Consider the following 19,852-nt stretch of genomic DNA (forward strand, 5'->3'; position numbering starts at 1 on the left):
CTATCTGTGTGACCTGTGGCAAGTCACTTAACCCTCATTGCCTAGCCCTTACCACTCTTCACACTCTTCTGCCTTAGAACCAATAACATAGTATTTTGGTTTTAAGACAGAAGGTAAGGGTTAGGGAAAAAAAAAAAGTATTTGGGACCAGATTTGAACCTAGGACTTCCCATCTTTAGTCCTGGCTCTCAGTCTACTGAGTCATCTAGTTTCCCCCATTAAAATGACTAAAAAAAATGAGTTAATGCTTTTATTTTACACAAATGGGGCTTTGATTATTTTTTTAAATTTAGAGAGCAAGAATTTTACTTTAAACTACTAACTAATGTGTTTGTTGTAAAGACAGGAAACAGTATGAAAGAGTGCCTTGATACTAAGATTCATTATACATTGGTGCGGGCAAATTAAGTTCCTATGGAATGTTTTCCACAAAAATAAACAAAACAACAATAACAACAACATAAAACAGAAGAGTCACATTTCCCAGATAGAGCAGTGCCCCAAAGTAGATAATTGTTAGCTAGCCTGAGTAAAGTACATTCAGGAAAAACAAAACAAAACAAATGAACATTTCTCCTATATGGAATGGAATTTGAAAAAAGCTTTAGAAAGCGGGGAAAAATGACAGGTGTCTTTTGGGGATGAAAACCTCACTGTACTCCTTTCTTCCTCCCACCAACCATACTTGAAAAACATTTGTTTCAAGTTATTTTACCTGGTCTTGCTAGCAGATAATGCTACTTGGTTCCAGATAGATTTTAGTACAATTTCTACTTTTAAATATTAATTAAAATGTGTGACTACATTCTTAAAAAGACTTATTTCCTTTAAATTCTCTCATCCTTCTCCAAAGCACTAAAAGCCAGCATGTGAAAAGCACTTCAAACTCAACTTGGCTTCCTACTATATTTTGAAAACTTGCAAATGAGTGAATAAATACTTACTCTGGAACAGGCAAAAAGCTGAAAAGTCATTAAAAAACAATCTGTATCCTGAGCAGAGTTGAAAAGGACTTAGAGAAGAAGAGATTGGCGTAGCATGGAAGTGACAATATGAGTTGTTTGTCATCCCAGTAGAATCCACATAGTGCTACACCTGGTCATTATTGCCTATTTCAATTAACCATGGGCCCATCAATAGCAGCCATTGAATTAACTTTCCTTCCTTTGAGGTTGAAAAGATTTTTGCAGCATTTATTCAATCAGTTCCCAAATTAGCCGATGAGGAGCAGTTTAATGACATGCCAGTTCTTTTGTGGCAAGGATAATGTGTTTTGTCCTCTTCAATAACGTCATGTATCTATCACTGTAAAGGGAAGAGGCAGTGCAATTTCTTGGGAGGAAATTCTGAATTAACTCGGGCTACTTAACTGCTTATGGTGATAGTTCTTACCCCCAAAAAAAAGAAAAGAAAAGAAAAGAAGAGAAAAGAAAAGAAAAGAAAAGCTGGTGTCCTAAAAGTTGGGCAAAAGGATCAAACTGTACTTTCAAAGGAGCTCCATTTCTGCACCTAATATTTGCTACATATGTTCCCAATAAAATTGTAACAATGTGAGCATATCTCAAAAGGATTCATAACATTCTGTCACTTCAATTTAATGTTCTTACCAATAAAAAAGAGAAGAGACTATTTTGTCATCATTAATATGGCAGATAGAATTGTAATTATATGCAAATGATCAAATATATTTAATTGCACAATAGCTTAACTGCAACATGAGAGGGACCAGATGATGGAATATTCTATTTCTACAAATGAAAGTACATTTGGGAATGCAAATCTTTTGAATATAAGTAAGTAAATGATGGAAGAGTCTTTGGAATATATTTTGAATTTGAAATAACTTATTTTAACAATTAATTCTGTTTATACTTTAAGTGCTGAATTCTAACACTAATGATGGGTTGGGTTTCTGATGTACCAATTGACAGGGCCAGAGTTAAGATGGAAAGATATATTTTAATAAATAACAATTAATAATTTCATTTACTATCCAATTAGAAGACAAATGGAAAAGCCTCTCCCAGCTGGGTATGGTTTTCTTTAGATATTATAGCACCTTTTACCTCTTCCATACATTTTATCTTATAATAAAATTAATTAATTGTCAATTAGGATCTATCCTCAATTATTCTTTAAGAGATCTGCTATTGGTATTCATTATTTACTTTGATCAATTTCATCATTATTTTATATTTTAGTTACTGAAAGTTTCTTCTTATGCTGAATTTGTGGACCTTAACAAATTGAAATCCCAACTTATGTAAATCCAGCTCATTGACCTTTACTCACTAGAAAAGTGGCTGATTTGTAGCAGTGAACAAATCTTGGGAAACTTTCTTATTGGAAATTCTAACAAGGAAAAAAAAACTGTAAGAAATAAAACATTTTCATACAAAAGCTTCTAATACAGCTTACATTTACAACTTGAAATACATTTCCCCTCAACTCCCAAAAGGAGTTTATGCTTGGAATGTAAAAGAAATAAAAGAAAAGGAATTGGGCTCAGTTGCATATTCAAGAAGGGGAATATATAGTTTATTTTTCAGATAGATATATTAAGTCCCAGACTCCTGATGAGTTATTAGTATCAAAGGTTTAAAAGGTGTGCATTTCTGGTCTACCCTATGTATAATAAGAAAAAATTGACAGACATATGGCACAGTAAAAAGTTAGAAAATTAAAGTAAGAATTGTATTGCTCAGTCAGTATAGTTATGCATGCGCCCTGAAAGAGCCTACAACCATAAGTTCCATTAGGGCCAGAATTATGTCTTTATCTAAACTTGGTGTCTATCCTCTCTTGAATCATTATTGAAACTAGATTTTGTTTAGATTTATTATAGATATCCCAGGTCTGATTATTGGCTAATTTCTATTTTTCCCCTATCATTTATACAAACATGGACTTCTCTATTTTATTTTATAATCAGTTATCAGCTGCACACAATGTCTCCTTTTCTTTTAGATATTATACCATAGAATTCCCTGCGTTTGTGTGAGTATACGTATTACCAGCTAGTGACTTGAATTCGTAGCAAAGACATTGCCACATTTTTTAGTACCTATCTTGTGATTCTTGGTGACTCTACCTTTCACAGAATATATCCCTCAAACATTCATTTTATTCTGCTTCTACTACTTCCTATTTATTTTTAATTCAGTGTTTATTCACTTTCAACTTTAATGCTAGGATGAGGCATACACCTCCAAGACTGCTGCTGTTAATTATTCAGAGTCATCTTGATAAAAGTTTCATTATTTCAGAATTTGGTTGTAAAATACAAACTAGTTTCAAGAACAGAAAAGGGATCATTGAAAAAGAGAAGTTTTAAAACTTACATAATGATCTTCACTAGAAATAACCCTAAGCAATAGGGAGACATGCTGAGAAGAATTTTAAAGATAAAGATAGAGAGACTTGCAAAACTATAATTAAAAAAACAGCAATTGCATTGTCAAGTATTTTGCTTTATGTCTAGTCTTTCTTAGGCTACTTAGCTTTTAGTTTTGCCTTCTTCAAAGGAAAGTATATTGGAAGGAAATCATTCTTAGAATTTTTAATGTATCTAGCCAGCATCCTGCCATACTTTGTATGACATTCTGCTAATATTAATGAGGCTAAGTCACCAAAGGTTCACTTCCATTCTATTTCATAAATGGACTTCATTCTTTTTATATGTCACTGATAAAGACAGAGGCTTCATTCAATGAGAAAGAAGAGCACAGAAAAGAAGAGCAATAGTATTTGTTCATGACTTCCTGCTGATGGGTACAGAGATAGCAATTTGTTCAACTGATGACATATGCCTTTCTGGGACATGGAATATAGGATTTAATTGATTGTCTAATAACTTTCCAATTTACCTCAGAATTCTTGTGCATCCAGGACCAGGAGAAGAATAAGTTAGTAAAGTAAGTCATCACCTAGGGTGTACCAGACAGGGTGGCACAATAAAAACAAAACAAAACTTTTTAATATTACTACTTACACATAGTCACAATTTTAATTTATGGCATGTGGGTATTTACTTTCTTATGAGCCATACTTCACCTGTGACAGCTGAACTTAAAAGTTTTTACTAGAAAACAATGTAAAATGAGGATAGGAGTGAGATGTAATTTTCAAACATAGTAGAGTACAGCATTTAAAGCTTTCATACTAGAATACAGAAATGCTTTCTTTTGCTCTGGGGGTTCCCTGCTATGCAATTTCCCTTAGAAGGTTTTTGCTTAGAATTTTCCTCATACAACTTTTACAGTGTTACTGCTTTGAAGAGGGCATACTTTTTATATCTCATTATAATACTTTGTGGCACATTTCCAAGGGAACAAAAGTTTTGGGCAATTGCACTGAATCTTGAGTTCGAAATCTGCCTCTGACACTTGGAAAACACTCTGTAAACTTGGAAAATTTATTAAACCTCAGTAGAGCTCAGTTTCCTCAACTGTAAAAGAAGGTTAGTTGACCTATGAGGTCCATTCTGCCTCCAGACACATGATCATATGAGCCAATAGATTTATGGCCTAGCCCACCAGAGAAATGTTGGGTGGAGTTGTAAATCACTACTTTTTTTTTTTTTAAACCCTTACCTTCCATCTTGGAGACAATACTGTGTATTGGCTTCAAGGCAGAAGAGTGGTAAGGGATAGGCAATGGAGGTTAAGTGACTTGCCCAGGGTCACACAGCTGGGAAGTGTCTGAGGCCAGATTTGAACCTAGGACCTCCTGTCTCTAGGCTACCCAGGTGCCCCCTAAATTACTACTTTTTTCAAGGAAGTGAATATCAAAAAAATAAAGTTAATCTAATAAGGGCCAAAGAATCAGACTGAAATTATTTAATCATTTAAAGATTTATATCAGTATATAACAAATACACTGTATGCTTTCCACACAATATTAAAAATTGTAGGACTTCAGGTCCTCTGCAAATAATGATGGGACCTAAATTTTTATTACAAGCCCATTTCAAGGGTAATATCAAAGAGAGTAAGAAATCAGCATATTTATGTCATGTTTCTTTTGAAGGAGAACTAAAAATTAATAGGATTAAAAAGGAACATGACAATTCAGAAATCTAGTTTTAGTATAAAACAACCTCAATTACATATATATTTACATATATATGTGTGTGTATATATATATATATATATGTCATTGCTTTTTTTCAGTTTTAGGATTCATCTAACTTTTTTTTTCTTTTCTTTGAACTTCAAGATTCTCACACACAGGTTATAGAAGGTCATAAAAACACATTGTTCCTTTGATCTAGAGTAGTTAGTGAAAAAGTCTCGAGAGACTAAATTCTAGCCTTTGAATCACAGCATGTTGCAGTGAAATTAAAGTCAGACTTATTCCCTACTTATTAAACTAAATTATCATCAAAACTAAATGAAGAGGAGGAAAAACGAAATAATTCATTAAACTAGAAATTTCATTTATTCCTCCAATAGGTTTTCTTGATAAAAGCATTATGGCATCAAATTTATAAACTGTAGCAAGATATTTTCTCAACTATTAGTTCTCAATAGGGTTTCTCTCCAAGAATTTCTTGCTTCACTGATAAAAAGTTATGTTATATTTTTCTGCTTTCTTCTTTTCTTTCATGTGAAGAGTAGTCATTTTAATGTCTACATTAAGCAATAAGCAAGAAATGGCATAACTAGCTTAACAGGGACTAGAAATATTTTAGCAGCTCATCATTTCCCCCCAATTATTATGTCTATAATAAGTAGAATTCTAAGTAAATTACTGAATTAGAGGAGCCACAATAGTGTTTCATAAAGTTTCCAAGAAATGGCATTTCTTATATAATAAAAAGCAAATATTAAATTCTTTATGGCATGATATTAATGCTTATTGGTCTTAAATCTATGATTAGTGGTACTCTCTGTCCCTTTTCCTAACATTACATTATCACTACTGCAGAGGTAGAAGGATGCCACATAGGAAGGAAGGTCATTTTTTATTGTTCATTGTTCTATGGTTCCATTGTTCCAAAGAGGTGGAAATTATCTACCAGAATGTTAACCTAAATGTTAGGTGGACTGTAGAGGGCAAACTTTTGAAAGAATGTAGACAAATGTTGCACAGAATATTGATGCATAGACGGATTGTGATCTTCATAGAAAGGAGATTCTAAATAAGGTGAATATTTTTTGGTCATGCATTTCCAGTCATAGCTGATTCTTTGTGACTCTATTTGGGCTTTACTTTGCAAAGATACTAAAGTGGTTTGAATTTCTCCAGCTCATTTACAGATGAGGGTAACCAAGGCAAACAGGATTAAGTGACTTGCCCAGTGCCACATTGCTAGAAAGTATCTGAGGACAGATTTAAACTTATAAAAATAAGTCTTCCAGACACTAAACTTGGTACTCTACCCACTTGACTGCTCCTTGAATATTAGAATTTATATTCCCATATAGTATATTGAGTGTTATATTCTTATATCACACTATGATAGAATGAAAGAATGTAAGATTTGGAAATTACCTCAGCATTTATTTAGGCAAACCCATACCCACCAAAGAATTCTGCTACCATACACTTGACAAGTGGATATCTGATTTTTCTATACTTGAAAACCTCAAGCAAGGGAGATCATGCAATACTAATAAAAGCAGTCTATTACCCTTTTTAGTTGCTTTAGTTATCAGGAAGTTTCCCCCAATATCAAAGCCTAACTTTGATACCTGCACCAATTAATTACTACTAGTTCCTCTGGAGTGAAACAAAATAAGTTTAATTTTACAAAAATTAATGTTGCATCTCTTGTGCATCTTTTTTATCCTATAATGACTTTTATCCCACTCCATTATGACACCCGCCTTCTCTTCTCTAGGGTAAACATTTCTAGGTATTCTCTAAAATTCTCTATTCTTCCAATTTTTTCATGGTTTTTAATATTTTTACAGATTATATATATATATGTAATTTTAATAATCATCTGTCATTTCAAAATCCATATTTTTTTTTACTACTTCTCAGTCTTCCTTCCTCCCCAAGAAGGCTAGTAGAATAACATAGTTTCCACATATATTAACATATAATATATATTTCTATGTTTATCATGTTGTAAAAGAATATACATATTGCTTTATGCTAGGGAAAAGTCATGGAAGAAATTAAAGTGAAGAATGATATGCTACAATTTGCATTCAGACTCCATTAGTTCCTTCTATGACAGTGGATAACTTATTTTGTTGAGTCTCTTAGAGTTCAAAGTTGATCATCATACATTACTGCTGTCACTGTATACAAAATTCTCCTGCTTCTGCTCACTGCACTCTTCATCACTTCAAATAAGCCTTCCCAGGTTTTCTTATGATCATCTTGTTTGTCATTTCTTACAACATAATAGTATTCCATTCAAGTACATACCACAATTCATTCAGCCATTTCCTGACTGATGGACGTCCCTTCAGTTTCCAGTTCTTTGCCATCACAAAAAGAGTTGCTATAAACATTTGTGTACTGACAAGTTCTTTCCCCTATTTTTACTTTCTCTGAGATATAGACCCTGTATTGGTATTCCTAAGTAAAAGGGGATATACCATCATTTTACGGCCCTTTCCACTCTAAATCTCATATATCATTAATTCAATTGAAGCCTTCCATAATTCCTGGTGCCCTTTTCTGTACATTCCCCAGTTTATTAATGCATTTTTAAAAATGTGGTTCCCAGAACATGACAGTACTCCAGATGTAGCTGATATTATAATACTATTAAATTATTTTCTTTTTATTGTGTGCATATTTTGTACTCACTTGGTAACGTGTCCTTTCTCTTAATTGGATATAAATACAGTGAGGGCAAGAACAGTTTCACGATTATCTTTGTATCTCTGGTGCCTTATATCTAGTAGGCACTTAATAAATGCTACATGAATTATACTAGATTAAAATTGAAACTCATTACTTTCTAAAGAAAAATAAATGAATTGTGGAAATATTAGTTGTTATTAGTTTAATTAGAAGATAAAACTTGACAGGGAAAATAAATAACATTAAGCTGTTTGATTTTTGAAATTATAACAAGCAGGAAAATGAAACCACTATCAGAGTTTGGCCATATTCCACGCCCTTAATACTACCCCTGCTCTCCCTGTAAATGATTTAGAAAGTGTTTTCAGAAGACAAGTAGGAAACAATCTGATCCTATGTTGTTGTTTTTTTCCTTAACCATGGTCATTATTGAACAACCAGGAGACTGTCTTCTTAATGGTAGCAATCAAGAAACAAGCATTTGTTCTATACCTGCTATGTGTCATCTGTTGAACCAGGTGTTGGACAGATAAGTAAAAAGAATGATATGATCTTTCTCGCAGAAAACATATTGCAATGGGGTAGAAAACAAGGGCCTCTGTAAATATATTCAACATTAATATGCAGAAAATATATAAAATACATACAAGGTAGTTTTTGGGTGGGGCATTAGCAGTATGGTGTGTGTGTAGAATCAGGAAAAGAATTTTGTAGAAGATGGAGTTTGAACTGTTTCTTGAAGGGGGAAAAAAGATTCTGTGAGGAAGTCAGGAGCCACAGTACAAAGAGAAATTGGGAGGCAGAGTAATAGTGAGGCCACTTTGCCTCTATTTCAGGATGTTTGAGAGGAGGTAATATACTGATGTTAGAAAGATGTATTGGGGCCAGATAATTAAGGCTTTAAAAATTAAACGGAGGTTTTAAAATTTTGTGGCAGAAATTATAAGAATTTACCATAGTTTATTGAAGCAGGAAGTAACATGTTAAGATCCATATTTAAGGAAAATATCTTTGATAGCTATAGAAAAGATAAATGAGGAGGGAGTAATTTATGTGAGGGAAATAATTACAGTTGTAAGGAGACTTTATAATAAATGTGACAAGAGATGAGAAGGACATTAAGGCATATTGTAGACTAGAAATGGCAATATTTGTTCACTAGTTCTATGGGTGGAGCATAGGGGATTGAGTTGAGGATAATGCTAAAGTTATAAACTTTGGGAGATTTAAAAATGAACAGTACCTTCAATAGAAATAGAGAATTTTGCAAAAGGGATAGATTTTGGAAGATAAATGATGAGTTCAATTTTGATTATGTTGGATTTGAGTTGTCTCTAGGACATCCAGTTCAAAATGTATCAAAGGCAATTGGTGATGCGGGACTGAAGATTGAGTCATCTGCATAGAAAAATCATTAAATTGATGAGAGGTGATGAGGTCACTAAGAAAGAGTACAGAGAGTGGAAGAGGGTCCAGTACAGAAACTCTGAAATACCTGTAGTTATGACCCATGATTTGAAAGACAAGTCTGTAAAGGAGACTGAGCAGTTGTCAGACAAGTAGGAGAAGAGCCATGGGAAAGAAGAATCATGAAATCCTTGAAAGGAAAGATTATGCATGGACAGGACATGATCAACAGTAACCAATCTGGAAAAAAGGTCAAATCTGATAAAATACACCCATGTATTAATAATGCACAGCCAGGGATTCAACTCCACCTTTGCCCTAGAACACAACAATTCTGTGATCTTGAATATAGGCATTGAATCAAAGTCAATGAATTCCAAACCATAAACATAAGCTCTCTTAACATTAAATAGACCTGAGAAATCTGATGCCCACACTCCCTAGGAATCTCTAATATGTCTCTTCTTTTATTTTTTTTAAGTTCCTTAGCAGTACCAGCTCCAGATAGCCACACATATTCTGTTAATGCATTTAAATATATATGAAATTAATCCAATAAAAATGAGCTATGCAATTTAAATGAAAAAAATATTATTTTAGTTGAATACTAGTATATAATCTGTTTGGGAGCAAATATTTGAGACCTGTAAGTTTTTCATCTGGTAATTAAGTAATAGTTAAATGAACATGTTGGTATGTTGCTCAGCTTCCCTTTGGTGATGAGGACAGAATCAACTTAACAAATTATTCTGCATCAATACTCTCTGTGTGACTAATGATTTCCATGGTCAATAGGTTTAGAGAGAAATAAAATAAACTACCTGAGCTCTTTTGGCAGATGCCTTTGATTTTAATCATTTTGTACAAATGACAGTCACCCTTTCTACTTCCTTGTCACGTTCCATTTTCCTAATGCTTGTACTTAGGTTTGGAAGACAGCATATTCCATAACCCTACACTAGAGAAACCAGATTAAAGTAACTCTTGCTATGATTTATGGACTCTTTTTGCAATGTGGAGAGAGTACATGCAAATATCAAAGAAACTTCAGAGAAAAATGAGGAACAACTTTGGCAATAACTTGTCTGAATAGTTTATACCAACATATCTATCAAGATAAATCATTGAATTCTTGCTGCATTGGTTGGAGCATATATGCATGCCAACATATTTCCTTCTTTATTATAATAATTCAGAAAAATTCATTTAAAGAAGCAATCACTAAGTACCCAAACTATTTAAAATTGGATTTTTAAATGAATTCTATTGGTTTAATGAAGTTATAACTTAAGATCACATTTAATTATTTTGGGTTTTTTGTTTGTTTGTTTTTTTTTTTTTTTTGTGGTTATAATAGTTTAACTGATACCTTGGTAAATGATGGGAAATGGGAAAATATTCTTTTAAAGTACTATGAAACATTTTAAATCAATCTAATTTCAATAATATGGGACTGTAGTGTTTCGTAAGTATGGCTTATTACAATTTTATGTTTCCAATGCCTTATTTTTATTTCTCTAAGTCATTAGGACAATTTGTCACATTTCTGTTCTGCTCTAACTTTTTTTGGGGGGGGGAGCATATATGGTACAATATTTTTTTTTTTCAGTCTAGTGCTCCTGCATTTCCTGTGAGTTCAATTTAAATTGCACTTTGTCAAAAAGGTCACAATTGTTTATCCCTTATTTTGGCTCTGGATGAGGAGAAATGCAGGTCTTGTCATATTTGCGTGGCTGCTGAATAGAAGAGCGGCTGCAGACTCTCTCATGCATTAATGTGAAACTAGATCAATTAGAGCCCCACATGGGCTACATCTCTGACAGAAATGTCTTATTCGCCAGCAGAATAAGTGTTCCAATTGAAATATCTGGAGGTTGGAATAGGATGCCTAATTTACTCTGACAGAGTTGTTGATTTATCTGAAAACGAATTCTATCGAACCTGCAGACTCCTCTCCTTAATTACATTTCAGCAAACAGCAAAACAAGATCCTATGAATACTAAGAGGCTTAAATATATATTTTTTGAAATGTCCCTCCAATGACAGTAAGGAATTGCCTTTCCAAAACCCTTAGGTATGAAAAACCTCCAATAGAAAGCAATTAATCAATATGCATCTATTAAGTGCCTATCCTATATACCATATCTAGTGATAGTTACTGAGGACACAAGTACAAAAATGAGACAAAGCTTTGCCCTTACAAGGCTATCATTCTATTAATTATTGAATGACCATGACAAAAATGACAAGCTATTATTTTTTCCTCCCTCTTTACATAATAAATCATTCAATGTAAAATAGCTACTAGACATAGAACTTTGTTTTAGTTTTAAAAGTTTAAACGGTGCAGCTTTTGGTTGCTAGACTATAATATGCAGCAAAGCTGTTTATAGTCTATAGCAAGACTGAAATTCTTTTTGCTGTTATTTCACACTTTGCAGGCTTTAGTTTTCAGGTTTCCTTAGGTTGCATTAAGAAAACAAAATGATATAATTCTTTTTTTAATGTGACTCTAAGACTGTAGGCTTCTCAAGGTCAGGAATCATGTAATGTAACACACATATAAAGGATTTTTTCCTTATTCTATGTAATAACTGTCTTTATAAAATTGTGTCTATTTTTTTGGACACATAATATTGACTAAGTTAACAGAAGTTGAAATAGAGACAATAGAATTAAGGTTCTGAAGTTTCTTCCATGTTGTCAGTGATGATATGATTATTTTGGAGGTTCAAAAAGATTTTGATGTTTTTAAAATACTTATGAAGAAAAAGAAAACAAATGTTGTCTAATTAAGACACAGTAATTGCAAGCAATCTTTAGCAAAGGCTGTACCATTAGTTACAGATGTATCTGAAATAAGAAGATATAGGTTCAAGTCCTGGTTATCTATATAATATATATGAATTGGGACCTTTCCTTTTTTAAATCAGAGAATTGGTCAAGTTAATATGTTTTGAGTAATGGCAAGATACAGACAACTACAAGCAGCAGTGGGGTGGCATTAGCATATAAGAGACACAGTAGATTGCTCCACATAGGGGGACATATTGAGCAATATTACAAATATGATGCTATCCTTTTGAAAATGGAATTCATAGACAGGATGGTATACTTTCCTCCTAAACATGGAGGAAAGTAGCCTGAAAACTGATGGGGAAACCTGTTTCTTTTACAGAGAATCCACAGAGTAAAAATGTAGTCCCAATGTATCACTCTAATAATGCGTTCTAGAACATTCATCAGCTCAGTTGACAAAATCAGTTATTCTAACATCAGATATAGTTGACTTTCATGGGCTTTTTGAACTACGAAGTCCTGGAGTTAGAAACAAATCTGAACTTTTCACTATAGCAGAAAAGTTACTAGAAAAGAACCAGTATGATTTAATAAAGTGCTAGGCTTGGATTAATTACTTATTAGATGAAGTGAGAATTTGATTTCAAATCCTGTTTGTGGCATTTATTAGATGTGTGACCACCACAAGCAAACCACTTACCCTCTCTAGAGCTCAGTTTTCTAATCTGTAAAATGAAAGGCTTAAATTAACTGGCCTCTAAGGTTTCTTATATCTCCAAATTGCTGAGTCCTCAAATCCCATTAGTTTAGTTAAAGTAAGAGTTTAATGGATAAAGTAGCAAAAACGGATCAACCCTTTTATTCCTAAAATATTGTTTTTTAAAATCTTTCAGGTACCTTTAGATGTAATATAAACATAGGGAGTTATTATTTAACCATTATTTATGTCATTTTACTGAAATGTATTTTTAAAATAAATATGGAACCTCTGAATGTAATGTGAAATTTTCTTATTGACCTGTGATTATATATCAGTTTAGGTATTCTCTTTAATGGTGCATGAAAATTTCATTTTTTTCCCCTCCAATGCAACTATTATCTCTTTTCCATGTCCTTCCATAAAAAATCCATGGAAAGTACCTCCTCTCCCATTTTGCATCATTCTTCTAAGTCTCCTAATTTTCAAAATTAGGAGACTTAGAAGAATGATGCATATATGTATATACATAAATATATATATATATAAATACATGGCTTATATATGTTATTTCTCATTCTTATAACCTGATGTCCACCTGCTCCTACATTTTATTGATCTTTATTTACATGTGAGAATATTGTGCTTCACTGGTAATTTGTTGTAACCTATTTATATCTACAATGCATTTCTCTTTTTCACCTATTGGAAGCTGTGGTATTCCAAGTTTCAAAGCCATATACCATGATGTAGAGATGTGCTGGTGATGATTATGATGATGTATAGATTTGTGATGTCTTCACTGAAGGGAATTCTTGGGTTAGAAAATCCCTCCACTGCTTCATATGGAGAACTATTCTGTGTCTCATAGACTCAGAGAGTTGAATGGAGACATTGATAAATTAAATGGTTTGTCTGTGGTCATATAACTAGTATATGCCAGAGGAAATAATTTAATCCATGTCTTCATAACTCCAATATTATCTATCTACTAAATCACACTACCTTAAAGTTCACTGTCTAATATATATATATGTATACATATATATATATACACACAGACATTCCAGTGATAATTATCTTTATGGTTTATTCTTCCAATAAAACATTATTGTCTGATTAATAGATATTTATCCATTTTTGCCTTGAGTTAACTTAAGTCCTTTTGCATAATTTCAGATGTCATTTAAAAGGCTATTCTTTATTTATAGGCTTGATAAAATCAGTATGATATCATCCATAAGGAGTCAATCAATATACATTTATTAAGTACTTACTATAGGTAACACCCTGTGCTAAACGTTGGTGATACAAAAAGAGGCACAAGGACCTCATAATATGATGGAGGAGACAAACAATTAAACAAATATTTACCAAAAATCTAAATGCAAGAAAACTAGGGAATAATTTTCACAGGGGAGTCACTAAAATTAAAAAGGTTTGGGAAAGGCTTCTTGTAGAAGATTAGATTTTAGTTGGGACTTTAAGGAAGACAGGAGTCATAAATGAAGAAGGACAACATTCTAGGCATGGGAGGAAGAGATAATGTCTAGAGGTGAGAAATATATCAGACAGGAGGCCAATGTTACTGAACTGAAATGTGCTGTGGGAAATAAATATAAGTCACCTGGAAAGATGGGAGTGGATAGGTAAGGAAAGGCTTCAAATATCAAACAGAAGATTTTTTATTTGATCCTACAAGTGACAGAGAGTTACTAGAGTTCATTGAGTAGGAAAATGTCATAGTTGTATTGGAGCTTTAGGAAAGTCACTTTGGCAGCTGAAAGGGAAATAAACTGGAGTGGAGAAAGACTTGAAGCAAGCAGATCCATCAGAAGGCTGTTGTAACAATCCAAGCATGAAGAGATCAAGGCCTGAACTAGGGTGATAGAAATAATCAGAGGAGAGAAGGGGACATATTCAAGACAAGATGCTGAGATGAAATCAATAAGTGTTGGGAATATATTGGATATTGGGACTGAGAGATAGTGAGGAGTTGGGGATGTCACCCAAGTTGTGAGTCTGAGAGATTGGAAAGAGTATTCTTGGCATTATTAGGAAAGGTGTGTGGGGTTGTTTGAGGATGGAGAGTACGTAGGCATATTCGTTTAGCAATATGAAAAGATACAATAGGCAGAGAGATTAAAGATAAATATAAAGTGGTGATAACAAAGGGGAGGCAGTTTTTTTTTTTTTTTTTTTTTTTTTTTTTTTAATATATTTTATTTGATCATTTCCAAGCATTATTCGTTAAAGACATAGATCATTTTCTTTTCCTCCCCCCCACCCCCCATAGCCGACGCGTAAGTCCACTGGGCATTAGATGTTTTCTTGATTTGAACCCATTGCTTTGTTGATAGTATTTGCATTAGAGTGTTCATTTAAAGTCTATCCTCTGTCATGTCCCCTCACCCTCTGTATTCAGGCAGTTGCTTTTTCTCGGTGTTTCCACTCCCATAGTTTATCCTTTGCTTATGAATGGTGTTTTTTTTTTCTCCTGGATCCCTGAAAGTTGTTCAGGGACATTACAAAAGGGGAGGCAGTTTGTTGGAGGATATGGGATCCTAAATGAGAGCAACTAACTTTTTGTATTATGGATCACTTGGAATCAATAATTAGTGTGTCATCAAAATTAATCTCCACTATTGAATCTTTAAAGTTTTATAAGATTCTGACATATGCATGAGAGACTTCTTTCTGGAAGAAGATCTTCAAAGTGACATTTTACTCTATCAAATAATTTTAAAACAACAAATAAACAATAAACACAGTGAGATCTTGCATGAGATCTAACATTAAAATGACTTAGTTTTTCTTATTTATGTAGAACTAAATTCAATTGACTATGACTATGAGAGAGAATACTTTGTTTTCCCTTTGGTATTAGTGCTTTTTGATATTCATTCACAACACACTCAGTGTAAGAAAACATTAGAGGGAAAATCTCCACTATAAATGAAGAAAAAGCTTCAATGTGGACCATAACCTTCTGCTCATTATTAGGAGGATTCTTTAGGTTAGAGATTCATAAACTGTTAACCTGTTTTTGTTTTGTTTTGTTTTGTTTTGTTTCTCCTTCTTCTTCTTGTTATGGATGCTTTTAGCTGTCTGGTAAAGTTGATGGACTCATTTTCAGAATAATATACTTAAATGCATAAAATGACAACAGATTAGAGAAGAAAACAATCATAATAGAAGCTATCAAATTATACTAAAAAAACACAAGTTCATGGATTTTAGTTTAATGTCACCTCCTGAAGGCCAAGTAAAAAGAAGAATAGTATAGTATAGACAGAGGGAGAGAGAGCATAGTGAGAAGTTTGAATTGATTCTATGTTGCTTTTCTTATTGAACCTATTTATAAACAATTGAGTTTGCTTAGTTCCTATAATTGCTTTTTTCATGAAATTGTTTAAGTCATAGTATTTTGTTTCCACGCTTAGTTCAGAAATTCAGCTAGTCTGTAATGGGTTAAGTTTAATGATACAGTTCTCCCGTGTGACCCTGGACAAGTCATTTGGCCCCAATTACTAGTCCTTTCTGTTCTTCTGTCTGGTAACTAATACATAGTATTGATTCTAAGACAGAAGGTAAGAGTTTAAAAAACCCCAGCTCTCCTGTGAATCACTGATCTATTTTTACCACAAGGACTCAAATTGGCCTTTGAGGATGTATGCTGGGATGGGGAGTGGGGCCTATATCTTTAAATCACCAAGCTATCCTTCAGGGAAGTCTAGCCTACTATCTATCACCTGCCCTCAGCCTATGAACACATCTTAGTCTCATGAGAGAAGAGATGACCGATCATTGCTAGCTCCCATTGCCAAACCCAATCATGCTGTATCTTACACCTCAGCTTTGTAATTATATGCAATCCCATGATGGCACCTACTCTAAATAAGGAAAACTGTCTTTATGTTTAGGGTCTTTAGTATAAATGGAAGCATGCCATTAACTCATTTATTGAAAGGCAGAATGCTTCCACTAATAAATGTTATCTTGCTCTAAGAATTGCTTCTGTTTACTCTTTTGCTAAATTTCAAGTGCAACAATAGATATGTTGATTCTAATTATATACATCTTTCTTCTCTTATAAAATGATGTAACTAACCATTCTATTTACTGAAAATATATGTAAAGAAAGATGAAAAGGACTTTTCTTGATGTTGCAACAGCAATTAAATAAATGGTATTTTCCAGAGATTTCCAATAATTAGGGTATTTGGTACAAAAAAAAGATTATCCTATCACTATCCATGAGAACTGAAATTCAAAAAATCCATTATGTTGATTAAATTGTAGGAAATTATATGTTTCCTAGAAGTCAGTTTGACAAAGACCTTAGCAAAAACAAAGTACTGAATTAAAAAACAAAATACTTTGTAAGATACTTCAATGCTAACTTTTAAGGTGTAGTTGAGAAAAAAATTGAAGTATATTATACATCCAAAAAAGGGAGTAAACATTCCTTCAAGGTATTAGAACCAAAAGGTTTTAATGATAAGTGTAAGAAGGAAGAGAGAATTTGAATAACATAAAATAATTAACTTCGTTTTTTTTTCCCCTTCATTTGAATTTTGAAGTATTCTGAGTCTTTAACTACCCATTAAAATATGAAATAGGTGCTGCAATCATAGGACCATTGTATTGTAAGGATTTGAGGGACATCAGGACAAAATGGCAAAATCAAAGAGATACAGTACAACTAATTTTAGATAATTTTGAGAAAGATTAAAGCTTACATTTTAAATAGAATTTAAATGTGTCATTGTTATTGCTTCCATCTGTTGCATTTTTAAAGGTCAAGGTATTGTATTTAAAACATAGCATCTATAAACATCTTTTGCAAAATTAAAATACCATATGCCACTGAGCCATTATATCTACTGGCTGTACATTATGAAAACTTAATTGCAACTTGTATCATTAAACATACTACCTTGCATTTCCTTGGCACTAGATAGGCCAGTTATGCTAATTCATATGAAGGTAAAAGCTGTATATGATGATGTATGCAAACAATTGCTGGAATAGAGCACATGCTGGAAACTTACTACATGCTTTTCATTGGGGAGATGCCACCAGATAACCTTTTAGATGAAACATTGAATACTTCTGTTTTTGGGGATATATGAAGAGCTAAATTATTTTGTTAGCTCTTCTCAACTATCCAAACTATTACTAAAATCATATTTGAACCACAAATGATTTTCAATATGCTCTTTATGTAAAGTAAAAATATATTAGTCAATAAAATTTTCCTAATCCTTCCAATAATCATATTCATTATCTATTTGAATTATAGATATCTGTTTTCAAACCCAAGACTCAACTTCTTAAATAATTGTTTCAGCTCCTCATAAACAATCTGGGCTCTCAAGAAGCCATCTCAATTTTTAATTCCTCTATGACATCTAGATTTCCCCAAGGTGCTGTCATATTCCTGAAATGTTTTCTGCTAGATCAAGGCACAAGATAAAATTGCAATTACATCAATGAAATGAACTATTCATATGGAACTAATTTTTCTATGAAAACTTCTTCAAATAAGACATCTCTTCAAAAATTCAATAAGTGCAATTTATTGGGTTGAGCATGAAATTCTTCAGGATTCACATAAACAACATATTTGTCCTTCAGTATTCTATGACAAGTGTACAAATGGAATGAAGGACATAAAAATGTCATATGTTACATAAATTTGATAAACTATAAAATCTGGCATGGTATACTGATTACTAATGATACATGTTAGAGAGAATTACATTTTAAACATGTGGAATTCCTTGTGCAAATTCAGTCAAAGTGTATAAAATACAAGAAGTTCAAGACCAGGAAAAAAAAAAACATAAATAAAAACTTTACCTTCATTCCACTTTCAAGTCTATAATATAATTACTTATTAACACTTTGTACCACTGTACAGATTTACACAGCACACACCAAAAAGTTGTTTGTGATTATATTTATGTAAGAGAGTCTATTGTTCTGTGATAGGGCAGTGTAGTCTCACAGGAAGAGTATTGGATTAGGAATCAGGTAACTTGGGTTCTAATTTTGCTCTCTAGTTATGCAGTCTTGAACGAGTCACTTCATTTTCCTGGGCTTTAGTGTCCTCCTCTATAAAAGGAAGGAGTTGAGTTAGATGATATTAATGGGCCTTTCCTAAGACCATCTTTTAGTTACACACTTCTTGTTTTGAGAGGAAATGGAATAGTAGACGTTTATTTTATGTAATTGAAAGATAGCCACTAAAAAATAAGAAATGGATCATTTTAAAAGTGGCTAGGCATTGTCATAAAGGATAAAACAGGTATCTTGTGTTATTGCTTTTGACAGTCTATAGGCAATCTGGCTATACTACAAATGAGATTTTAGAGAAATTGACTTTCTCTTATGTCTTCCCAAAGCAGCAATTAAAGTTATAAATTCAGTTGCAGAACATGGACTAAAATATAATTGTTGGAAGATATTATGAATAATGCTAAATAATAGCAGTTAACTCTTTAAATAATAATAAATGAAAGTCTCAGAGTATGTTCTAGTTTGCAAAGCACTTGACTTAATTGTTATCTCTTTGATCTTCATGATAAATCTATGAGGTAGATTCTATTATTCTTCTTTGTTTTTCATGTAAGAAAAATTAGTCTCAAAGATTATGAAGTACAAACAACTGAAGTTGTGTGGGAGGACTGCCTGGGATGTAGCTAGGGATTTCATTACCTAGGCAATTCAACTGAGCATAAGTTGGAAAGCTGGGTCTTAAGTAAGGCTACTCCTATGCAAGTCCTTGGACAACAAAAACAACTAATATTTATATATTATTTACTATATGTTAGGTACTGTGCTAAGCACTTTACAAATATCAGGATTTGATCTTCACAGCAACTTGAGGAGGTAGAGTGCTATTATGATTTTTTTACAGAAGACAAAACTGAGAAAAACAGAAATAAAGTGACTTTCTCAGGATTACATAGGTAGTACCTGATGCTAGATTTGACCAAGTGACTCAATTTAGTGGGTAGGGTAGAAATTCTGGGGTGGGGAGTAGCTAGGACAGTAAGATTGAGTCAGAGATATTGGACTGTACTTGAATAGGGAGAGATCTAACCATCCAGATGATCCAGAGGATCATTTGCAGTATGAGGGCTTCATAGAACCTCTGAAACTACTACAGAGCC

The 19,852-nt window shown here is 33.0% G+C and overlaps 1 protein-coding gene and 1 long non-coding RNA gene across 3 annotated transcripts in view; one reads left to right on the forward strand and one right to left on the reverse strand.

Annotated features, from left to right (window-relative positions):
- CSMD1 (CUB and Sushi multiple domains 1) overlaps window positions 1–19,852 on the reverse strand; it is a 2,624,761-nt gene that overhangs the window by 1,139,174 nt on the left and 1,465,735 nt on the right. The window lies entirely within an intron of this gene.
- LOC103101691 (uncharacterized) overlaps window positions 1,567–19,852 on the forward strand; it is a 187,585-nt gene continuing 169,299 nt past the window's right edge. The window contains exon 1 of the long non-coding RNA XR_008917587.1: window positions 1,567–1,793. This is a non-coding gene — a long non-coding RNA (uncharacterized LOC103101691). The remainder of the gene's footprint in view (window positions 1,794–19,852) is intronic.

This window comes from Monodelphis domestica, chromosome 1 (assembly GCF_027887165.1).
Source record: "Monodelphis domestica isolate mMonDom1 chromosome 1, mMonDom1.pri, whole genome shotgun sequence".
Taxonomy (NCBI): Eukaryota; Metazoa; Chordata; class Mammalia; order Didelphimorphia; family Didelphidae; genus Monodelphis; species Monodelphis domestica.